The sequence below is a fragment of the Cotesia glomerata genome, linkage group LG7 (assembly GCF_020080835.1).
Source record: "Cotesia glomerata isolate CgM1 linkage group LG7, MPM_Cglom_v2.3, whole genome shotgun sequence".
Lineage (NCBI taxonomy): Eukaryota > Metazoa > Arthropoda > Insecta > Hymenoptera > Braconidae > Cotesia > Cotesia glomerata.
In genome coordinates, this window is record NC_058164.1 from 21,233,484 (window position 1) to 21,258,495 (window position 25,012).

Sequence of the window (25,012 nt, forward strand, 5' to 3'; positions counted from 1 at the left end):
TCCACTTTCTATTAAACTCTTTAATGCAACATAAATATTGTCAAAGAAACTTATGACGTTATCAAACTGTAGGTATAAATAGAATGTCGTAAAAGCTCGAATATACTTTCTTTACCAACATGACCACTACATTAAAAACAGTTTACGAAAATATGTCAGAAAGTAAATTGATGAAAGATTAAAGTTCTTATCTCTATATTTTAAGATGCAGAAGTTTAATCAAGTAATTATCTAACTTCGATAATCCAGTACTTTTGTTTCACTCGAGAAAATTATCGATTTTGGCAGATCAAATTAACGACTTAGTCCGATAAAACGATAAACTTTTTAAACATCTAAGTAAGAACAGGGAAGGATACAGAAGGCGTAAAAGGTAAAAAGATTGTTCATAATTTTATTTTTTATTTCAAACAATAATCTGATGTTTTAAACAAATAGTTTCCCATCTTGTACTACATAGTTTCATTGTAGAATTCTTAGACTTGCTTCATAGGCTGTCCGCTGATCTTATGCTTACGCTGGAATTAAATTATTGTTCATGTTAAATCTTTAGTAGATACTTGATCTAATATTACATCAATAGATTCATATTTGATTATAATTATATTTAATCTAATTTGACAAATTCAATGAACAAATTATGCTTTAAACTAACATATTTGTTATATTTTATATTGAAAAATACTTGTCATCAAATCAACTGATGAAAATAAAACATATTAATTAATTTACAGCATTTATAAGAATATAGATGTATGGACATAAAAAGTTTGGTTAACAAATTTAAAGCAAGTAGTGCTTGAAATTAATCGTCAACTTTTATTTAATTGTCACTCGAGTGAAAAAATTTCAACTCTAAACATGTGTTATATGATTACTATCTACTAACTATGTTGTACAGAAGCAAGGGTAGCTGAAGTCACTCATGATGGAGTAATTATTGAAGCGATTAAAAATTTTAAATAAACAATTAAAGTTTTAAAAATACTAACCGATTCGAAAGCCCAAACTGTATTTCGTGATAATATTGTCGTTGGATCCTTTGCGGAAAGGAAGGAAGGAGGCAGTAACGTTACTAAAACTGATTAGGAAGTCACATAAAAAATCAAGTTTTCATTACTTGACGTTAAATTTCAATTTCCAATAACTGAAGTTTTGAATTTGTTTAAATTCTAATGAAATTTATAAATTTTATTTTATCTGCTTGAAAAAAAAAAGTTTTTTTTTTCTTAAATCACTTGTTTTTATACGTCCATCATGCATTAACTCATTATTGAAGAAACAAAATTTATTTGTCGTGTTAATTTATTGCTTTTTTGTTGCTAATAAATTTCTCTATTTAGATTCCGAACAATCATTAATAATATTCGCCTAAAATGGATTTTGCTACTGCTATTAGCTTGATGACGCTTTTTTTATCACTAAATTCTGCTAAAAGTGACTATTTATTACAAATAAATTTATTTTTTCAGCTTCTGAGAACAAGTGATGAAGAAGGGCTTAAGATGATGTATGATTACTATTACGAAACAATTTAATATGAAAATTGTATAAATTAGTGTAAGTTTTAAGATAAATATATTTTTTTTTGTAATTTGATATTAACATTGTGATAAAATTAATAAATTAAATAAAGAAAGAAATTATGATAATATATAATCCTTATCTTTTTTTGGTCTCATGAAAAAAAAACTTCAATAGTAAAAAAATATTTAAAAAGAAATTGCTCTTCTATTGTCTTTTTTGGGTATTTTTAAAAAATTTATTGTTGATATTTTATTTATAATAATTATCTAAGCTAATCTTCAAGGACTGAAAATTTTTTTCTAGATTAAAATATTTTCTCTTGATAAAACGAAATGATTAAAAAATGTTTAATCATAACTCGTGACAAAAATGTGAGAATTTCTTTACCATTAGAAATGATTTAAAATAATTAAAAATTTTCAACCATTATAAATCATTTCTTGTCTGATTATATACGTGACTGATTATATACGTGACTGAATAAAGTAGTCAGTACTTGTCTCGGATAGCTTAACTGGTAGAGCCCTTGGCGCGTAACCGAGAGATCTGGGTTCGATTCCCAGTCTGGGCTGTCTGATTATTTTTTCAATTACGGAAAAATTCCCACTGAGTAGGTCCCCCCCTTTCCCCTATCCGTTCTTTCCCAACTCCCTTAAAAATTTGCTTTAATATGGCTATAGTCGATTTCCTATTATCAAAAATAATTCATAACGATTAATTGTGAAATTTCTAAAATGATTAATATATAAATGATTTTCAATCATATCAAATCATTTTTTTTAATCAAGGTTGTTTTCCAAAAAATACATACTAAAATTTCAACAACCCTGATCAATTGGGAGTGGTTCAACCACCTCCCCATTTTCAGCACTAAAATAAAACTCTAGGTTCTAAACAAAAAAAAAAATCATACGTCATGATTCATGATTAAAAAAAACTATAAAAGAGATGACTAATGGCCGTGAGCGGAATTACCCTATTTTCCGCAGCCGAAAGTACACGAAATAAACATCACCCGCAGATATATCAACATAAATTACAAAGTTTTCCCAAGGTGCTCAACAGTCCACAATCTAACACTATATTAGTATAGTTCTTAACAGAATACTAAAAACAAGACTAGGAAAAAAAAAAAATCTTTATATAAATAAAACATTATCCTTAAAATTTACTCTTTATCGACCAAAGATACAGATCTCTCGAGCCGAGAAACAAAATTTTAAGGAGAAATTTATTAATTCCAACAAAGTTTTATACAACTATCATTAAAATTAAATATTATGCAATTAGTTAATTATTCTTTGTAAAAATGATCTCTAATGCCATTCGTTCTTTTACTATTAGCTATTTATTATTTTATATACATACACTGATAGAAGGATTTAGTACAGAGTACTAAATTGATTTAGTAACAAAATTTTTATTCATTTATTTGGGAGAAACAAATATTTTGTACCCATCAATATTATTTGTTACAGCTTAATAAATGATTTCTTTATATGAACAAAGCCTTATTACATGGAATAGTTATTTATGTACCTTGGGCGAGCCACGCGCCAATACGGTCGAGGTGATAAATATTTTCAGCAGGGATAGTATAAGGCTGAGGCCTGATAGGGCCGAGGCTTTATATACCTGCTGCAAATAATTATCGCCGAGACCGTATTTGCGCGTGGCTTGCCCATGGTGCTTAAAAAATTTTTCGTCCTATGGCGGACGTATGCGGGTTTTTACGTGCAGGAGATACTCAATTTATAAATAAATATCGTACGACGCCATAACTCTCTAATCCTCTAAATAAAAATACATGAAAGTCTTGAAGTTAGTCAAAGGTGCGCTTTTTAATTTAAAATGACAGTTGAAACGTAAGCTACTCGGCTGTATAGAGATTGGTGACGCTTGCGTGACATTGTCCTCGACTGTATAAAGTTCTATACAGCCCAGTGGATACTGGCGCGTACGCGTATTATTTACAAATTGAGTATCGTCTGCGCGTAAAAACCCCCATACGTACGCCTAGGACGAAAATAAATATTTAGTTCCACCAAATAATATTTAGTAACAGGTACTAAATATTTCTTTGGCAAGTATTGTCGGTAGATACGGCTATGCTTTAATTCCAATGTTTATGTGATACATAACCTATTCACTAACTTAGATTATTTTATTCAGCTCGATTTTGGGAGATTTATTAAACCTTTAAAAACACACATACTTCCAATAAATATCTTCTATTTATGTCTTTTCTCAGTGGAGTATAGATTACATTTTTTAATTTGTCTATTATTAATGTGTTAAAAACTTGTATAATTTTAAATTTTATAAATGTCTCAAACGAAAAAATATAATTCAATGAAATTCTTTTCTTTATAATACATTATATTTTTACTTAAAATTATTTATTTTAATCATTTTTATTTATTTTAAGTTAAAAAGTTAGGTTACACGCTGAAATTAGTTAAAAAATTAATTTTTTTGATACCAATAAACGATTTATTGAGTACCAATAAATCATTTGTTAAATACTACTAAATATTTATTTGGTGAAACTAAATGAGCTTTAATAAATGATTTAGTACCTATTACTAAATATTTGGTAATGAAAGATTTGTTACTAAATCATTTAGTATCTGTTACTAAATCTTATTAAATAGAACTAAATCCTTCTACCAGTGTAGGATGTATAGTGAAATAATCTGGAAAAATAAATAAAATAAAACTGAATAAACATTTAATCTTAATATTCATTGTCTCAGGTCTAACCATTACAAAATTTGAAAGAACCAAATCAGGATATAGTAGACCAAATAAATTTATGTTTGTCTTTCTATTTATTCCAATTTACAACGTTTCGTCAGCATAATTCTGACTTCATCAGGTAACCTATGTGTAAAAAATAATAAAATTAATTAAAACAATTACAATGAACTTATTAACACATTACACATTACAAAAAATCAAATGAAAAAATTAGGAAAACGGTTGACCTTAAAGGCCATCCCTGCAACTTCCCGCTAATTCCGTTAATAGCTGGCCGCTTTTTTTGAGCTCTTCGAGCTCAAAAATACAATCTGTGTGTTGTTTTGAGCTCTCCGAGCTCAAAAAGATACGTTTTCTATACTTTTGAGCTCTTTGAGCTGAAAATGGTTGATCCTAAAGGCCATCCCTGCAACTTTCCGCTAATTCCATATCTAAGCACTTAAAATTGCACTTATGACGTTTTTGAGCTCTTCAAGCTCAAAAATATAATTTATATGTTCTTTCGAGCTCTCCGAGCTCATAGAGTTAGCTGTTTAAAGCTTTTGCGCTCTTCGAGTTCAAAAATCTGATAGAAGTTTAATAGAAAAAAAATTTTTTTAATTTTCAAACTGCAATAATTTCTGAATAAATAAATCGATTTCGACGCGGTTGACAGTACTCGACGCAGTTTTGGAAATTCTATAATATAATAATCACTTTTTCCGAATTTTTTCGACAACGATAACTCACGAACCAATTAACCGATTTTCACGTTCTTGGTGGCGATTGACGTGTTTTTTATGCTCTAATAATTATTTTATTTTATTGAAAACAATTCAAAAAGAAATGTCGAAGTTATGTGAAAAAAACACCTTTTTCGAAATTTTTCGTTTTCGATAACTCTCGAACGAATTATCCGATTTTGACAGGACTGGTGACAATCGACGTGGTTTTTCAAACTCACGAGCGGAATAGTTTTTGGAAGTGATCGGTAAAGCTGTTTAGAAGTTATTCCAAAAAAAAAATTTTTTGAAAATTTTATTTTTGAGATTTCTCAAAATCTAGCGAACTGAATCGATTCAAATTTTTACGAAATTTAATAGCAATGATACTCTTTGGATCGCCACCTATTTCGATCCGATCGGCCGAGCCGTTTAAAAGTTATAAGAGGTTTACACACACACACACACACACACACACACACACACACACACACACACACACACACACACACATACATACATATAGCCGCACGGACACCATCGCGGGAATAGTAAGGGAAGCTTTCTAAGACCTCAAAACGTCGAGATCTGATGAAAACTCGATTTTCGGAAAACGGGGTAAAAACAATAACTTCCCGATTTTTTAAAATTTTCAATTTTCTTAGCGGGAAGTTAAAAATGAGGAAAACGATTGACCCTGAAGGCCATCCCTGCAACTTTCCGCCAATTCCATACCTGGGCGCTTAAAAGCCAACTTTTTGAATTTATTGAATTTACTGAACTCTTCAATTAATGAAATCACCGATCTTCGGAATAAAAATAGAAATAATAATAATAATATATTTATTTATTTATTATTATTTTATTCATGTCCTCGAAGACCCTCTACAGGGCGCAGCTTTTCATTCTCTGAAATTGAAATAGTGACTATTCACTATTTCGTAGTGCAATGTATACCAAGCGGTATTCTTCGCACTACTAAATAATAAATACCGCTCATTAAATGATGCGTGAGAGCATGAAAGTATAAAATTTATCATTAATCTTGTCATCTAGTCAACATTTTAATCTTGTCGATGTATTCACATTGTGTTTAATAATGTTAATTAGAAAACTCTAGATTTAGATCCATAATCAAACGATGAGAACTATTTTATATACGTAAGTTAATACAAATTTATTAGTTATTTCTGCAACTAATATTCGCAGTTACAAAACTTTTATAATCCATGAAATGTTAAGCTATGACTAATAAATATGACAGATGTAAGGTTATAATCGACGTTCAGTTCATAAAACAAGAGAACGCATGAATATATTATAAATTGATTTATTTTTTCAAATAAATGCGACTTATAATTTTTAATGAGATACTTTTGAGTCCAAAAAATTATGTCACCATCTTAGTCGACTTTTGGCCTTCAAACATTTAGAGTGAAAATTGTAGAACAAAAACAGTATAAGATTTCATATTGAATTTGAAAACAATACATAAAGTCCATCTACAAATTAACTAGACTAAAAACTGATCAAACTTTTAAAAATTTTTAGTCTCATTAAATTAGAAACAGCATAAAATATTCATAGTTGCTCAATTATTTTACTGAAAAGTTATTTAGACTTAAAACAGATCAAAAATAATTTGAATAGTAAATCAAATACAGATGAAAATCTTTTTTAAAGTTCAAATACAGATCAATAAGTTCAAATGCAGATCATTTAGCTTAAAATCAGTTTAAATTTTTCGACCCGGGTAGGGTAGGAGTACCGTTTTTGGCCACCTTAGCACCGTTTTTGGCAAGTTAACATTTGAATTAATTCATAAAAAATTATAATATTATAACCATATTTTTGTTGAGTTTTAAAAAATTTATATTAAAACAAATTGAGTATATGATGGTTTATTAATATAAATTCCCGACTAAAAATTTCAGTGAGGCAGTGATTTGGTGCAAGTAAGGCATGCCGAATTCCAAACTTGCGGTAAGTGAGGCATCCAAACCTGGCCGAAGTTTGGGATGTAACGCAGTTGCGAGGCTTAGCCTAACTTGGCTTCCTGATTAGGCTGCAGTTTGGAAACCACACTTGCTGGTGATTATCTAAATCTCATTTGGTCCGAATTTGGCTACCTAAGTAGGCAGCATTTCGGAAACCCAATTCACAAGGAAGAATCCAAATTTAATTCTTTCTTGGTTTTTAGCTTTTTTATTATCAAGCGAAAATTAATAATAACAAATGCTTATTTTTTTTTATCTACTTTTACTATTTCAAGCATAAGTATGGAATTTAGGACTAAATTTTTTAAATATTTCGTGAATAAAAAAAAACAAATTTTTTTTTGCTTTTATTTAATATTATTTTTTATTATTTAATTTTAGTTTTTCGGTAATTTTTTTTTTTATTTTTTGGAGCGTTTTTTTTTATGTGAAGAAGTTTTTTTTGATTGGTAGATTTGATAAGTCAAAGGGGAAGGAGATGATGTAGGAGTTAGATACATTAGTCACACATAACACTTAACTTTACTTCACACTCGCCTTAATAGTAATCCGAACAAAAACAGTTTCACTGTAAAAAAGTCGCGCCAAGTCCACGTTCATAAGACTATTAGGAAAAAAAATTTTTTTTTTTCTTTACAAAAAGATACAAAATAAAAAAATTAAAAAATCCGAGTAACCGATATGATTGTTTATGATTTTCGGAAATTAAAAAAAATTTTATTGTAAATTTAAAAATTAAAAAAAAAATTTTAGAACGTATTTAGTGTGCGCGGTTACAAAATATTTTACTTTTAATGAAATTCGTAAAATTTATTTACTAGGACTTTAAAAAAATTGAAATACACAATGACGCACACCAAGCACGTTCTAAAATTTTTTTTTTAATTTTTAAATTTACAATAAAATTTTTTTTAATTTCCGAAAATCATAAACAATCATATCGGTTACTCGGATTTTTAATTTTTTATTTTGTATCTTTTGTAAAGAAAAAAAAAAATTTTTTTTCCTAATAGTCTTATGAACGTGGACTTGGCGCGACTTTTTTACAGTGAAACTGTTTTTGTTCGGATTTTAGTATTTTTTGTAATTATAATGAAAATTTACAATTGATAACAACTTAAATCTCGTGTTGATTGCATTTTTTACTGCAAACTATCCCCTTGAAGCTACAGTTTATGTAGATGTAATTCTAGTGCACCCTGGCGGCCATAAATGCAAGCTATGAATCACTTTTTTTTACTGTAGTTGCGTGTCTATAGGAAGGATTGCTACACATTTTTATTTTATCTAGTCTGTGGCGCTGATATTCCCCATCGAAAAAAAGTCAGGATCGAAATTTCTGGGCTTACTATAGTTTGTGCTGATAAAATTTAATAATTTTAAGTGAATTAAGTGGTATAATTGATTATAATTAATTAATATCAGTAAAATAAAGTATAAATTAATTTTATAATATATCATTTTGGAAAAAGGAGAACCATATAATTAAATAAAATTTTGCAACCTCGAAATACCGTTCTGCTTACAGTAAACACAGTCGGTAGTCTGGCGCTCCGTTTACAACGGATTTGAACGGAACTTGGCGCCAGATTCTACCGAATCTGTGGATTATTAATTATTAAAAATCGTACATGTCGAACGCGAGACTCGAACACCGTACCCGACGCACGAGAGCTCTATATCATACCGCGACGCTACGCCGATGATGAGCAACTTCGTGCCTCAAGATATTTATAAGCACGACCAATGTTCGGCTTGCCTAATTAAAAAAAAATAAGATTCGAATTGGGGTAGCCTAAGTTCGGAAAGCCAAGTTCGCTCCAAACTGGCAAGACTCAGGTTAACGTTACTTGAAACCAGTTCGGCATTCCCATGATATATCAGACTTAAGGAATCCATGAGACTTTCCTAGTTACGTCCAAGTTTGGCAAGCCGAACTTCAGCAATTATTTATGATTACCGTTATTACAAATCAGTCCGGCATTTCCATAATATTCCGGACTTCGGCAATGCCACACAGTTTCAGGATCACAACCAAATTTGGAATATTTTCGGCATGCCAATTTTCGTTCTGCCTACCTTGGTTTTTATGAGGTGCAACTTAGGCAGGCCTAAGTTAGACAAACCAAACTTGTCCTTCACTCATTCTTCGGCATTCCTCACTACAATTTTTAGTCGGGAGTTTGACATACTATTAGTAAGCCTGACTTGCATGAAGTCACGGTTACCGAAGATTTACCAAAGTTTGGTTTGCCAAACTTGAGCATAGCTTGGAAAACCTACGGCAGTTCGAAGTTTGACGTACACGGAGAAAAAAATTTTGCTATAGGAACTCTATAGTAGTTAGTTAGTTGTAAAAAGTTCCAGTAGGTTAACGTATCCTTATGGTAACAATACCGTTTGGCTCCTGCAACTCTACATCGTTGAGCTCTGAGAGCTAAACGTTATTTACCTCTCACAACTCTACAGGATCGTTCTGAGACTATAACAAATTTTTGGCAGTCTGTTTAATAATTTTTTTTTACGATTTAGCATTGATAATTTAATAAATAAATGCGACAGAACGAATTTATATTGCCAACGATAATTGTATATGACAAATAAAAATAGTATTATAATAGAAATAAAATAATAATAGAACTTATATTATAAATAAAAATTATTTGTAAAATAAAAATATGGTCGTCAGAAAATTATCTTATTTTCTTAATTATATCAATAAATATTGGGCATGAAATCACTACCGTATATGCACAAGAAAAAATAAATAAACGAAAACAAATTTTATTTTGTGTTAAATGGGGTCTTTTTAATGTCTTTCGATAACTTATTATTTATCACAATATATTCAACTAATTAATTAAATTAATAGTCACAGCAAATGAACCTTGAAAAACCATAAATACAAAACTGTTCTAACGAAATTCAATTTGACAAAAAAAAAACCTATTTCCTTAAATAAATAAACTGGAAACTTAATTGTTCTCATATATTTTTAATAATATGGATGAGTAACAAAATAATTCTGTTTGTCATTTTAGAAGGTTATGAAATATGCCAGCGCACTCCACTACTGTGAAACGTAGAGCGCTCCCAACTATACCGTTTGGCTCTGAGAACAATCCCGTAGAGCTCTGAGAGCTCAACAACATTAAGTTATCAGAACTAAATAACATTTTGTTACTGTAACTCTACAACAAACAGTAAACTGTGTATAGTTGTGGTAACTCTACAGTTAGGTTACCAGAACGAAATTTTTTTTTCCGTGTAGTAAAATTGACTACAGTAAATAACCAAAAGCTTAATTAAACAATTTCTATCCTCGAACGTAAACTGAAACTTAATTATAGAAGACATGGTACAAATATCCGAAATAGAATCAATAAGAAAAAAAAAATCTAATTCTTAAATTCAGTAAGCCACAACTTTAATATAAAAACAAACGTATTTGACTTCGGATAGAAAGATACAAAGGAAGAGTAAATAGATAAGTTTAATTAAATGTAAGCATAAAAATTATCTCGAGAAAATGAAGCACAAAAATCCATCTATTTGTCTAACAGTCTCTGGGAAAGTTTTTATCCACTATTTTTACCGACGTCGGCAAAAATAAACATAAATTCACCGGGCGCTAGAAAAGTTAAGAAAAAAATAGAACAGAAGCCCGTTAAATGTTTCGGTGGGATTCTTTAATTTCCTTTTGAGGTTGTTTTTATCCTGCAAACACCACTGGAGTGAGAATGGTCCCAGCGCAGCGCAAATGAACGACGTCATTGGCTTTTCGTCGGGTACAGAGTGATGGATAGCTTCAGAGTCGTTTGCCGGAGTGAAGGTACAACCTACATTAGGAGGATGTTTATGACCGAGCAACTAAAACTACTTACACCATATGTTTTAACTACCATACTATATTACTGGCTTCTAATTGACAGAAGTCTATTTTACATTATTAAGTTGATACCTCAGTAGCTTACCCAGAATTCGATACCAGTGTGCTCTGGACCAGAACTTGTTTATTCGGCTCGTAAACTCGGGCCGTTAAATTCAAAATAACCTCGTTTTATTTCGGGTTGAACGATTCCCAATCGAAGCTCATTTCGTGGGAGCAATAGTAGTCTGGAAAATAAAGTTTCTTCGAAGTTTAGCTACACTAAAATGCAGTTAAGTTGATGAGGGGAGGTGTTACATTTTATGGAAAAACTTTTGATTATTGCAAAAAAGTTTTGTTCTTAAAAATAAGAAAGAATTTTTTTATAGTAAATAATCGCTTGGTTTAAAAATATTAACTCTAGCACCCTGCATTATCTAAATATAATAAATCTTCTGCTCCTGGGTTACGTGCGCCTTAGTATCTTACATCAATACTATTAGATGGAATTTTATTGCATTGAATCTTTTCTTTTTTCTATCGCCAGCCGATTTGAATTAATTAAAAAATTAAAATATCATTAAATAATTTGTCACTAGCCGAAAAAAAAAATTTACACACCTAAAAATACAAAAATCTCGATTTTTCAAAATTTATTAATCACAATGATTTCAAATTTTGATCATATTAGAGTTAAGGATATTAGAATCTAATTCCAAAATGGTGAAGCATTTTTTCAATTTTTTAAGTCGAGTGGTTCAATTGACCCCTTTTTCCTCTAATTTAAAAAAAGGATCTTATCTAGTTAGTCATAATCTCTATCTTTGATTGAAATTTTATGGATCACTAAGAAATCTCATTGCTTTTGACTATAACTTAAAATCAAACTGACACTTCACGCCAGAAGCTACAATTTATTTTAATTTCACCACTCGTACATCAAGTAAATTTAACAACTTGAATTTACCTTCTTATTAGCCAACAAAACTACTAAACTCCAACAGAACATTAATTTGAATTCTGAAACTCTTGTCTTGTCGGGTTAAGTAATCGGTATACAAAAGGAAACATTGATATAAAAACAAAACTTTTTATAACAAAATTTTCGTAAATTTGTCTTGACACTAATAACTTTCAAGTAGCAAAAATTAAAGTTTAAAAAAAAAAATAAACAAAGTACACGGAAAGAACAATAACCTACTGTACATCCTCGTATAGTATAATCCGTGATATTTGTAGTGAAAAAAAATTTCAGACTATAGTCAATATCCTTCAAAGTATACTAAATTATTTTTGGACTGTACTCAGTGAAGTCTCCGATTTAATCGATTAATTTTTCTGGTTATATCGCGTAAAACTTCACGGGATATAATCTGAAAAATTATTTCGTGTAAATTAAATTATACTCTGTTGAAATTTAGATTATGCCCACGGTGACTCCGCCAATTTTTTTTCTAGCGCCTGCGCACTTAGCATTATCATATCTATTATGTATTTTAAATATTAGGTTAGACAAATATTGTTTTAAATAATTATTACATACATCAAAAACATTTAAGGAGCATTAAAGCACAATTTTTCCGATAATTTGGGGTTAAAAAATTTTTTTTTCTTTTCTTAGACTTTTCGAACTTAAAAATGTTAGGCTAAGAAAAAAATATTTTTACATATCAAAATATATAAATAGTCACACACTCATATAATTCACTGATTATATTTTAATTAATGTCCAATATGCTGATTGACTATAACTCACAAATTATAAACAGCACTTTACGCGCAGGCCTTAGAAAAAAAAAAATGACGAAGTCACCGTGGGCATAATCCAAATTTCAACAGAGTATAATTTAATTTACACGATATAATTTTTCAGATTATATCCCGTGAAGTTTTACGCGATATAACCAGAAAAATTAATCGATTAAATCGGAGACTTCACTGAGTACAGTCCAAAAATAATTTAGTATACTTTGAAGGATATTGACTAAGGTAAAAGCCCCAATAGATGATCATCAACAGACTCGATAGAGTCCGGCGCCAAGTTCCGTTCTCAAGCCAGACTACCGAGTGTGTATATACCGTAAGCAGAACGGTTTTTTGAGGTTACAAATTTTTTTTCAAATTTATTTTGATTTTTTTTTTATATGATATTTTATAATAGTAGTTCATGCTTTTTATTACGCGTATGACTTGGTTATTATCAATTATCTTTATAATTTCTATTTAAAATTACTAAAAATAATCAGCACAAACTATAGCGACCCAGATTTTTAGATTTTAACTTTTTTCTTATGTAAAAAGCGGATGGCCAGAGACTAAATAATATAAGAATGCATGCTAATCTTATAATAGATGGGAAACTACGGTGAAAAAAAGATATTTGACAGCTTGCAATTACACATGCCAGGTTTGCCACCGGAAATGTATTAAATTAAAATTGTCAATTTTTATTATAATTACGAAAAATACTGAAATACGAGCAAAAAACAGTTTCACTGTAAAAAAAATCGCGCCAAGTCCACGTTCATAAGACTATTAAGAAAAAAAAAAATTTTATTTCTTTACAAAAAAATATAAAATAAAAAATTAAAAAATCCAAGATACCGATAGGGTTGTATATGATTTTCGGAAATTAAAAAAAATTTTTTTGTAAATTTAAAAATTAAAAGAAACAATTTTGGAACGTATTAAGTGTGTGTGGTTACAAAATATTTCACTTTTTATGAAATTCCTAAAATCTATCCACTAGGACTTTAAAAAAAAATTGAAATACACAATCATGCACACCAAGTACGTTCCAAAATTGATTTCTTTTAATTTTTAAATTTACAAAAAAATTTTTTTAAATTTCCGAAAATCATATACAATCATATCGGTATCTTGGATTTTTTAATTTTTTATTTTATATTTTTTTGTAAAGAAATAAAATTTTTTTTTTCTTAATAGTCTTATGAACGTGGACTTGGCGCGATTTTTTTACAGTGAAACTGTTTTTTGCTCGGATATACCAGTATATGATCACTCCATGTATTTGTATACCTATATTTGTGAATATAGATATACAAATACATGGAGTGATCATATACTGGTACGTGATCATCTATTGGGGCTTTTACCTTATAGTCTGAAATTTTTTTTCACTACCAATACCACGGAGTATACTATACGAGGATGTACAGTGGGTTATTGTTCTTTCAGTGTACAGAAAAATAAAATAATTTATTGGAAGAAATAAACAAACTTTTGAAGTCAAATTGTCGAAATCTTTATTTTTTATCTCTTCAATTTTATGTACGCACTTCTGAATAGTTTTAAAAGAGTTTTATTTATAAAAATATATTTCAGCATGGAAATTATTGATTAAATATGTTAGGAACAATCATTGTGTAAGACAGTACAAAAGCTTGATAGTGTTCATTTCCAATATTTGTTCGTGATATTACATGTTTCTGTTCAAATAATCGTACATTGCAATGATCCCTTTATTGCGTGCATCATAATAACTCTAAAAAGTAAAATAACTTTTTATTTAATTATAAAATATAGTTGAGTAAATTATTAATAAATAGTAGTTTCAATAATAAATAATAAATAAAAATAATGGACAGCGAAAAAAAAATTGGTAAATTTAACTGTGCATGCCTTAAGCGTTCTTTTTATACCTAAATAGATCAAAGTAAGGTTTAAATTTACAAGTTTTTACTAATAGCCTTAATAGCAATTTCAATTTTTAAATAATTTTATATCAAACGTCGACAGAGAAAAAAATTATCAACTATTTTCAACAAAAATAAATTTAAAAAATAATTATTTATGGCTGCTCAAAGGACAGAAAAATTTTTCTGTCAGCCGAAAAAAATGAATTATAATTAAACAAAACAATATTAAGCTGCGATTTTAATTCCAGAACTTTCCATAAGGTAGATCATGAGATTAAAAAATAAATTAAGTTAAAAAATAGATTTGTTCAAAAGTTATTGTGTATACTCCTCTAAATTCTTTAAAAACCCACACCACACTGAAAAAAAAGTTCTCTACGCTTCACTATCCGTTGTATCGTGAACGGCATATCGCTATAATCAGGGAACGGATCCTGACGGTCGCGATCTAAGTTCGAAGCGCCAGTGTCTTCGGCGTAAGTTCCTAACCTCATTTGTCATTGTTTATCGACAATTATTAAGTGCATGGTGATTATTGTCGTAATTATTATTACTGGATAAAATATTTAAAACTTGGCTTCGATCATATAAATCATTATTTGAAACATCAATAATAAATTATGCAAAGTCAGTTTCTGTTAAACTTACTCGTTAAACTGTTAAACAATTGTTAAACTGTTAAACAATCGCTTGTTAAACTTACTCAACTTTATAATCATCACCCGATAATGATGGTGCATTACTTGATTTATTTGGTTTTAACTAACTATTGTCAGCTCCCTTGCATCCATACTCATATCTCTGCGTAGTGATAACTATCTATAAATTTTCTTTTGTAATGATCCAAATATTGTGCGTAACTTAGATTTAATTAATTAAAGTGTCTTCTATTAATTAAATTGATTAAAATTTACGTGAATGATTTTATTTTGCATTAGAGTCGAAAGTTTGAGAAAAGATTTTTACAACTCTGCCAATAATGTTAACTGATTATAAGTAAGTATATTGAGTGACTCTGTCATTGGCCTATGGCTGTTGGCCCTTAATAAAGGAAAATATAAAAATAAATATAAATAGATTTAAAAATAATTTTGATAAGTTCAGCGATTATATTACTTCTCAACAGTATGCTTTTAGTATTATTTTTATGTACATTTTAACTGTTACGATTTACGGGGTTAGATGGATTTGCAACTTCCCGCTAATTCCATATCTAAGCGCTTAAAATTGCACTTATGACGTTTTTGAGCTCTTCGAGCTGAAAAATATAATTTCTATGTTATTTCAAGCTCTCCGAGATCATGTTCTAAGCTTTTGAGCTCTTCAAGCTCAAAAGTCTGATAGAACTTTAATAAAACAGCATTATTTAAATTTTCAAACTGCAATAATTTCTGAATGAATGAATCGATTTTTACGTGATTGGCAGTATTATATATCGAACCGAAAATCTTAGAGAAATTTGAAAAATTCACTTTTTCCGAATTTATTCGACAACGATAACTCACGAACCAATCAACCGATTTTCACGTTCTTGGTGGCGATCGACTTGGTTTTTTAGGCTCTAGTGATTATTTGATTTCATCGAAAATGATCCAAAAAGAAATGTCGAAGTTATGTGAAAAAAAAACTTTTTTCGAAATTTTTCGTTTTCGATAACTCTTGAACAAATCAACCAATTTTGACGGGACTGGTGGCAATCGACGTGGTTATTCAAACTTAAGAACGGATTAGTTTTTGGAATTGATCGGTGAAGTCGTTTAGAAGTTATTCCAAAAAATCGATTGTTTGAAAATTTTATTTTTGAGATTTCTCAAACTCTAGTGAACCGAATCAATTCAAATTTTCACGAAATTTAATGGCAATTATACTCTTTTAATCGCCACCTATTTCGATCCGATCAGCCGAGCCATTCAAAAGATATAAGAGGTTTACACACACACACACACACACACACACACACACACACACACACACACACACACACACACACACATATACATACACACATACCCGTCGGGCGCGTCCCCAGGTGGCGGATAGGGGGGGTCCTAACCGGTCGTAAGATCGGCGGATTGGGGCGAAATAAAATAGCCCTCGCGGACCAAATCAGGCATCGGAGCTGAAGAGTAATAGCCACCGTCCGTGTATCCTTGTGGGTCGGAGAAAGCTCGCTGTTCTTCGGAGCAGAGGGTAAGAGCGAAATAAAATAGCTCTCGCGGTAAAAAACGAAAACTCCCCTTTCGGCAGGAAGGGTTGGTCACACCATCTGACCTAGGGTCACGTACGCAAGCGGATACGGTGACGCTGCTCGAAAGAGATGTGCGAAATGATCCTTATAGCGCGGTGTACGTGGTAACTCCCGGCATCTACGTGCCGCACCCACGGGAGCAAGAGGAAGCCGATGAAGGAAGCAGGTGCAGGGTCGAAGCGGTTGAGATTTCCCGCTTCAGTGACCGAAAGCTCTTATAGCAATGGAGGTAGCTGTAAGAGTGATCACCCCTCCACTTCCGGAGGCATCGCGTTCGGAGACGACCTTTTGCTTTGGAGTATCACTCAAAATCATGGAAGAAACGAAAAAAACATACACACACATACATACACACACACACACACATACAGCCGCACGGACACCATCGCGGGAAGAGTTAGGGAAGCTTTCTGTGACCTTAAAACTTCGAGATCTGATGGAAACTCGATTTTCGCAAAACGAGGTGAAACCAATAACTTCCTGATTTTTGAAAATTTTCAATTTTCTTAGCAGGAAGTTAAAAATCGATTTTTTGAAGCCGCGAAACCCATATAACCCCTTAATGTGAAAACACGCTGGGACATAGATTTTTAGAAGATAATAGAATATATTTTCACGGTCGCGCTTAAGGCATGTAAAAATAATAAACAATTAATTTCTTACGTTGTATGTATCTGCTTTAGATCCTACGTCTTTCAAATAACACCCAATAAAAATTGGATCGCTGTTATTGGCACGAACTAATACATAACATGAATAATCAAAAGGTTCATCGGCAGGTCGATAGGTTTTTATTTTTTTGCATGTTAAATTTGATCGTATTTTGATCTCCACAGTGGTACAAATTTCCGTTTTTACCACTCTGGAGTCCAAAGTACGATCAGACAGAAATAAAAATTCGATCCGATTTTGAACGCCTTGATCGTATTTTTTAATGATAATATTAATAACAATAATACCAGGACTGGGCCATAGTTAATTTTCAAGTCTATCCCTAACATTTGATTCAAAATTTATAAAAAAAAATCATTTTTAAGCGCCATTTTTTTTGGTTCGATTTTGATGTAGAGCTAACGCACGTTCAGACCATTTGACGCTTAATTTAGACCTAACTATTTCTAAATATAGAAATAAAGTGAAAATCGCATTCCGTTCTAACCGAGATTCGAACCCGAGCCGCGCGCTTGCTAGACCGATAACTAACCCCTACGCCGTCCGACCGATGAGGCGATGCACATCTTATCATTCTCATAAACTAAATCTATAAGGTGACGAAGTGTGACGGTTTATTATTTATAAAATTTATGTTATTTAATATTGTGTTTTGATGACAATAAACTATTTTTTACAAATGTTTATTAGTTAAAAAAAAGCAAGAGTTAAGTTCTAATATTACTTTAGACTTTGTACATCGTTCTGTATATTTTTAATATCTTATTTTAAATCTTAATGTTTAAAATTACAATATTTAAAATTCAACTTTAAATTATTATATTTTAATTGTTTTGAGACCAAATCAATTTTAACGATATGTAATTGTTTTGGTTAAATAATAAATTAAATATACACTCATTAATAGGGTAGGCCAAAAAAAACTTTTAATTTTTTTCTTCTTTAACTACCGTGAAAATATCGTCCAAGATGACGAAAAAAAAATTCTGGTAGAGTTTGAGCTCTTAATATCAATTTCTAGAGGTGTCACATGGTGATTTTTGATTTCCCGTTTAAGTAACACGGGAATTTTTTTTTTTTTTTTTTGGAATTTTGATGTATCTCAACGAGTTATTGTGTGGTAAAAATAAATAAATATTTTTGTAGGAAATTGAACGGCCTACAAAAAAGGTCTGATATAATTTTTCGCTAAGTCAACTCGGTTAAAAGTTGTTCGCAGTTAAAATTCAACATAAAATAATATACGATGACTTTCACAATTTTTTATACTTTTTAACAATAAAACGGCTTAAAATCATAAAACAACATATTTTTCGTGATTTTTCTCGTTTTTACTTCCCAAATTTATTCAGAAAAACTTATGTTATATGATAACCTACTCCCAATACGGATTGCGGGGGTGGGTGTTAACAATGAAAATTTTAAATTTACTAGCTATAGTTCCTACAGACTTAATTTGGTAGTAGTCTTTTATTGGTCATGTAGAGATCATCTCAATACGGATTTCAATAAATTCTACTTCCTTTTCTGTGTACAGAAATAAAATTTGCGAGAACCTCAAGAGAAACAGGAAATTTCAGAAATGGCCTCCAGAGTCAACCGATTTGAATATTTTTTTTTCTTAATAATTAGATATCAGCTAAAAACAAATTTCACGATAATTGACTTCATATGCTGACTGTGTCAGAGAGATGTGTAGAATAGAAAAAATGTTGTTGTTTATAAGCTAGGACTTTTTGAGACATGAAATTTAGGATAAGTCTATTGGGTTTCAATGAAATTTTCTAAAAATTTCCTTACAAAAATCGTCTCTCTGGCAGCAGGGGAAAAGTCATTGTAAGGGTTTTAAAATTTAATATTAATGATAGTTATTCAGTCAATGGACTAAGAATTTTACATACATGCATGGAAATAACATGTTATTTTTGCTGATCACATAACCGATAAATTTTTCTTATTGCGAGATCGAGGGTTTGTAACAGATGAAAATGAATTAATTTTCCAAACATTTGATATATAAAAAATAAATTTGGCTAATTATTTAAATAGAAGTTGTAAAAAACATCTTTAATTTATTTTATATAAAAAATTGATGTCACTGAAAAAATTTTGAATAACAGAAAAATTCTTCGCATTTGAAGCTATTTAGATTTCAACTTCACATATGAGACTTGCAATGACTTCAACTAAAACTTTCAATGCTCCATTTGGAATCTGTGCAAATTAAAACAATACTCCAATTAAATTTCAAGTCCAGATCTAAAAATGCAATTATACAAAGCGCTCAGCGAAGCAAGCGGGTAACAGCAAATTAAGAAATAATAGATATAATCGCATCAAAAATCTTTACAGTACTTCCGACTACATTGAAATCAGTTTTCAACGCTTTTATTCGAATTGTGTGCTATATGACATAAGGTTTTCTCAATAATTTTGGCAAATAAAAACGAGAAAAATCACGAAAAATATGTTGTTTTATGATTTTAAGCCGTTTTATTGTTAAAAAGAATAAAAAATTGTGAAAGTCATCGTATATTATTTTAAGTTGAACTTTAACTGCGAATAACTTTTAATCGAGTTGACTTAGCGAAAAATTATATCAGACCTTTTTTGTAGGCCGTTCAATTTCCTACAAAAATATTTATTTATTTTTACCACACAATAACTCGTTGAGATACATCAAAATTCAAAAAAAAAAAAAAAAAATTCCCGTGTTACTTAAACGGGAAATCAAAAATCACCAAGTGACACCTCTAGAAATTGATATTAAGAGCTCAAACTCTACCAGAATTTTTTTTTCGTCATCTTGGACGATATTTTCACAGTAGTTAAAGAAAAAAAAATTAAAAGTTTTTTTTGGCCCACCCTACTCATTAATCCATTTGCCTGACTCAGTGAAAAATTTAGGACCTTTGTGGGCTCATACTATGAATTCGAAGATCTAAATGGTCAAATATTAAAACTATTGCATGGTACCTGACATATTGATAGTCAGCTAGCAAGATCTCAAAATAAATTTATAACAATGACAAAATTTATTGAACTATCAGCAAATGAAAGTGTATGTAATTTTTTTCAAGACAAAAAAGTAAACACAAAAATTTTGGATCAAACTTCTGATAATTGTTACAGTGTTGGCAATTACAAGTTTTGAAAATGTTGATATTCCATTAATAATTATGCTTGAAATGCAATGAAGTGAACTAGTAATTGATAATATTACTATGAGACTATACTTAAGTATTTGCCAATTAAGGCTTATGAAAAAGAATAAGCTTGATATCTCTGAAATGTATAAAGATAATGTATAAAAATAATGCAAACACAATCTTCAGTGGTGCAGTATCTAAAAAATAACCATCTCCGATTTGGACTGATTTATTGTTTTATGCAATGGTCACGCTGTATTTATTTACAAAACATTCGTAATTGTAAAATTAATCATCACTTTACTGTTATTCGTGGAGTAGTTGCAAATAATGTAGTTGTTGCTGATGGTGATAATTTTTTAAATGATAGCAGATCATTCTTATGTAAGTGCGATAAAACTGAAAACATTAAGCTGTCGCGGTAGAATCATTAGAAGCACCTTGCTTCTATATAATAAATAATAGTTTAAAACAAACTAAAAAACATGCTTTTTATAGAAAACCAAACTAAGAAAGAGAAAATGAATTTTGATAAATATAAATTAACAATAGTGTAAATAAAAAAAATGTATTTTATTGTAAAAAAAGCGTGGGGTGCATGGTGTCAATAGTTATAAATATTTTATTGACAGATATAAGTAGAAGGATTATTATTTCGACAATATCTTAAAAAGCACCCAACGCTTTTTTTTAAATAAAATACATTTTTTTCTTATTTACACTATTATTAATTTATATTTATTAAAATTTTTTACACTATTCTTAATTCAAATTTATTAAAATTTATTTTATATTTTTTAGTTTGTTGGTTTTCTATAAACCGCGTGATTTTTAATTTTTTTAAACTTTCATTTATTTTCTACTTTTTTGTTTGGTTTATTTATTTTAGACTACTATTAATTCCGTGATTAGTATTAGTAACTGTAATATGACTATTGCCTTGACTATTGTGCCGAGCCGAGTGTTCGAATCAAAATGGTACGCATGCGCAAGACCACGAGATTGCCCTATCTCTCTTGCTCTCACGTAAAGGAAGCGTGAAAAAATCATTCAATCTTGACGATCTTAATTAAGATAATGGAATAATCTCATCAAATAAGTGTATTGTCATCGGTCCTCGATAAGTCTACGAAGTTTAAATGAAATCTGACCGTTTGAAGTGGGTCAAAATCAAGTCCAAATCCATGAAGTTTTATCACGATTTTCGCCAAAAATCTAATTACATTTTATGTATTAAATATTACATCAGAGTTTGCATCTCAATATTGCATCTCCAATGTCAGAGGTCTAAATTCTAACTTTGAAAATCTTGAAATATTTATTCGTAATTTAAGTGTCAAACCTAAAGTCATAATATGTTCGGAGACTTGGCAACTACCCTGTTTTACTTTTTTTCACCTTGATGAATACAGTTGTTATTATAATCATACTAATGTCAATAGAGCCGATGGAGTTGTTATGTATATTAAGAAAACTCTACAATCTAGCACGTCAATTGAAGAGTCGGGACAAATAAAGTTTATGTCTACTAAAATTAAACTGAATGATGGTAGTGTTTTTAAATTATCTGCTGTGTACCGATGTCATGATGTGAGCAAGTAAGACTTTGTTAAGGCAACTTACAAATACATTAATTTAAATAGTCATGGCAAAAATCATGCTATAGTTGGTGATTTTAACATAAATTTGTTGTCAACAGATCATTTAGCAAACGACTTTTTATCAAATTTTCTAGACAGAGGTTATCTACCGTATTTCAATGGTGTTACCAGACCTAATGACTCTGGTGGAACTTGTATTGATAACTTCTTTATCAAATCTAACTTATGTAATTTAAAGTCCTTTACTTATACTAATACTTTTACTGATCACTTTCCGATCTTTGTCAGTTTTGATCATCTTAAAAGCAATAATAGTAATATTAGTAATAATTGTAACAATGGTATCGCTCCTATAAATTACAATCATCTTGCTATTCTTAGTAGTGAATTCAAATGGTGGACATTACTTGAAATACAAGACCCTGATAAATTTTTCAATGTACTCACTGGAAGTAAGATTAAAGAGCAACTATATAATATTTGGAATTTAGACAGGGATAATGCGGAACTTAAATGTCAATATAGTACATACTGTAAAATTCTTAACAAAACAATTAAATTAGCCAAAAGTAACTTTGAATCTAAAAAAGTCAGAAATTATTGTAATGATAGTAAAAAACTGTGGAACTATGTAAATAGCAAAATTGGAAAAAATAATCAAGCTAAAGATTATATTATTAGTGATGATGAGATTGTTTCCGATAAAAAATTAATTGCTGATAATTTTGTTGACTTTTTTACTAATGTTGGTGAAAATCTTGCGAGTAGGCTAGGTAACAATGATGAAATTAATTTTGAAAAAACTGTTGAATATAATTGTAATAGTATATTTTTATTACCTACTAGTAAATTTGAAATAGAAAAAGTTATCCATGAAATGAAAGACAAAGCTGGTGGCGTTGACAATATTCATAGCAAGATACTAAAATGTATAGCCAAAGATATTAGCCTGCCTTTAGAGTATATCTTTAATAACTGCATAAGCAGAGCCATCTGGCCCACTGCTTTGAAGAAAGCTGATATTATTCCAATTTACAAGTCTGGTAATGCCCATCTGGCTACCAACTACAGACCTATCTCTTTGATATCTAAGTTGACTAAAATCTTTGAAAAAATCATTTATATAAGATTATATGATTTTTGTATTTGTAATAATTTGATCGCAAACAATCAATATAGTTTCATGAAGAATAGAGGTACTGATGATGCCTTAGCTTTTACCTCTAACTTTATTTACAATAATTTGGATAAAAACCTAGCTACCGTGTTAGTTTTCTTGGATCTTGCCAAAGCTTTTGACACAGTGAACCATAAAATTTTTCTAAATAAACTGTGGCATAAAGGAATAAGAGGTCTTCCTCATAAATTGATTGAAAATTATTTATCGAATAGAGAGCAGTGTGTCAAAATAAATAATTGTACTAGTGATTTTAGATCTGTGAAAATTGGGGTTCCTCAAGGGACTATTTTGGGACCACTTCTTTTAATTTTGTATATTGATGATAAATTTAATATTGTACCAACGAATGCACTAGTTTCTTATGCAGATGATACTGCAGTCCTGTGCAGTGGAAGTAGTTGGTAAGAAGTTCTTAAATGTCTGACTGAATGGTTAAAAAAATTAGATATTTGGTTAAAAGGCAATCAGCTTACGCTTAATGTTGATAAGTCTACATACATTACTTTCGGAAGTTACATTGATAGTGTTCCCACTAATTTTCATTTGTTTATTAAAGATAGAAAACTGAAGAGAGTAGAAAGCTGTAAATATTTAGGGGTAATGTATGACTGTCATATGAAATGGAACAAGCATGTAACAGAACTGATTAAAAAAGTCAACTATTTCACTTTTTTATTCTATAAATTAAGTAATTGGCTAGACCCATCTATACTGAAAACAATATATCATGGTCTTTTCGAAAGTGTTATAAACTATGGAATCATTGCTTGGGGTGGTGCATATGATAATACGTTGAAACCTATTGTAAATTTACAGAATAAATTGATAAATAAAATGAAAATAGAAAATGAAATGTTAGTACCTTTAAAAATCAACCAGTTTTTTATTGTGAATGCGCTTACTTATTATTTTACAGATTGTAAATTAATGCACTCTGGGGGGTTTATAAATACACGTAATAGACAGATAACTTTACCAAAAATTAATAAAACTTTAAGTACCAAAAATGCGTTTTTCGTGGCAATAAAATATTTCAATCTACTTGCCGATAATCTAAAAGCTCTTGAATGCAAAAAGAACTTATTAAGAAATAATTTTGGGAGGTGGATTAGATCTATTGAATTATAAATTAAGATAGTATATTAGTTAGCAAAATATTGTATAATTAATTGTAAGAAAACTTATACTTTGTACATTGCATTAGCTAATGAATTTCTTAATTCGATGTATATATAATTAAATATTATTGAATTTTTCTGGTGTCTATGCACAGGTGTCATGCACCTCTATAGAATGTATATCAGAAGTAAAAATAAATAAAAATTATATATTTAAGATTGATTTTTTTTTAATTAAAAATATGTATAAATTTATTATAATTACATCTTTATTTGAAGAATTTATATTGTGAAAAAATTCTTTACAAGTAATAAATAATTATTTTTAATAGTATTTCCTAGTAGGTTTTTACATTTTTTAGAACTGATGTATTTTATGACGTAAATACATTTTTGATGTATGTGTTTAAAATTTCTTAATTTCAACACATATTATATTATTATCTTTATATATTGATAGGATTTAAAAAAAAAAAAAAAATTAGGAAAACGGTTGACCCTAAAGGCCATCCCTGCAACTTCCCGCTCCTTT

General features: G+C 29.8%; 2 long non-coding RNA genes across 2 annotated transcripts; both read right to left on the bottom strand.

The window, feature by feature from the left end:
• Nucleotides 1-509: 509 nt before the first annotated feature.
• Nucleotides 510-24,757, bottom strand: LOC123268598. Its single transcript, XR_006510262.1, has 3 exons — nt 24,746-24,757; nt 12,153-12,156; nt 510-612 (listed from the first exon to the last, which is right to left on the bottom strand). It is a non-coding gene; the product is annotated as an uncharacterized LOC123268598 (long non-coding RNA).
• LOC123268592 lies at nt 14,103-17,556 on the bottom strand. Its single transcript, XR_006510256.1, has 2 exons — nt 17,424-17,556; nt 14,103-14,358 (listed from the first exon to the last, which is right to left on the bottom strand). It is a non-coding gene; the product is annotated as an uncharacterized LOC123268592 (long non-coding RNA).
• Nucleotides 24,758-25,012: the final 255 nt, after the last annotated feature.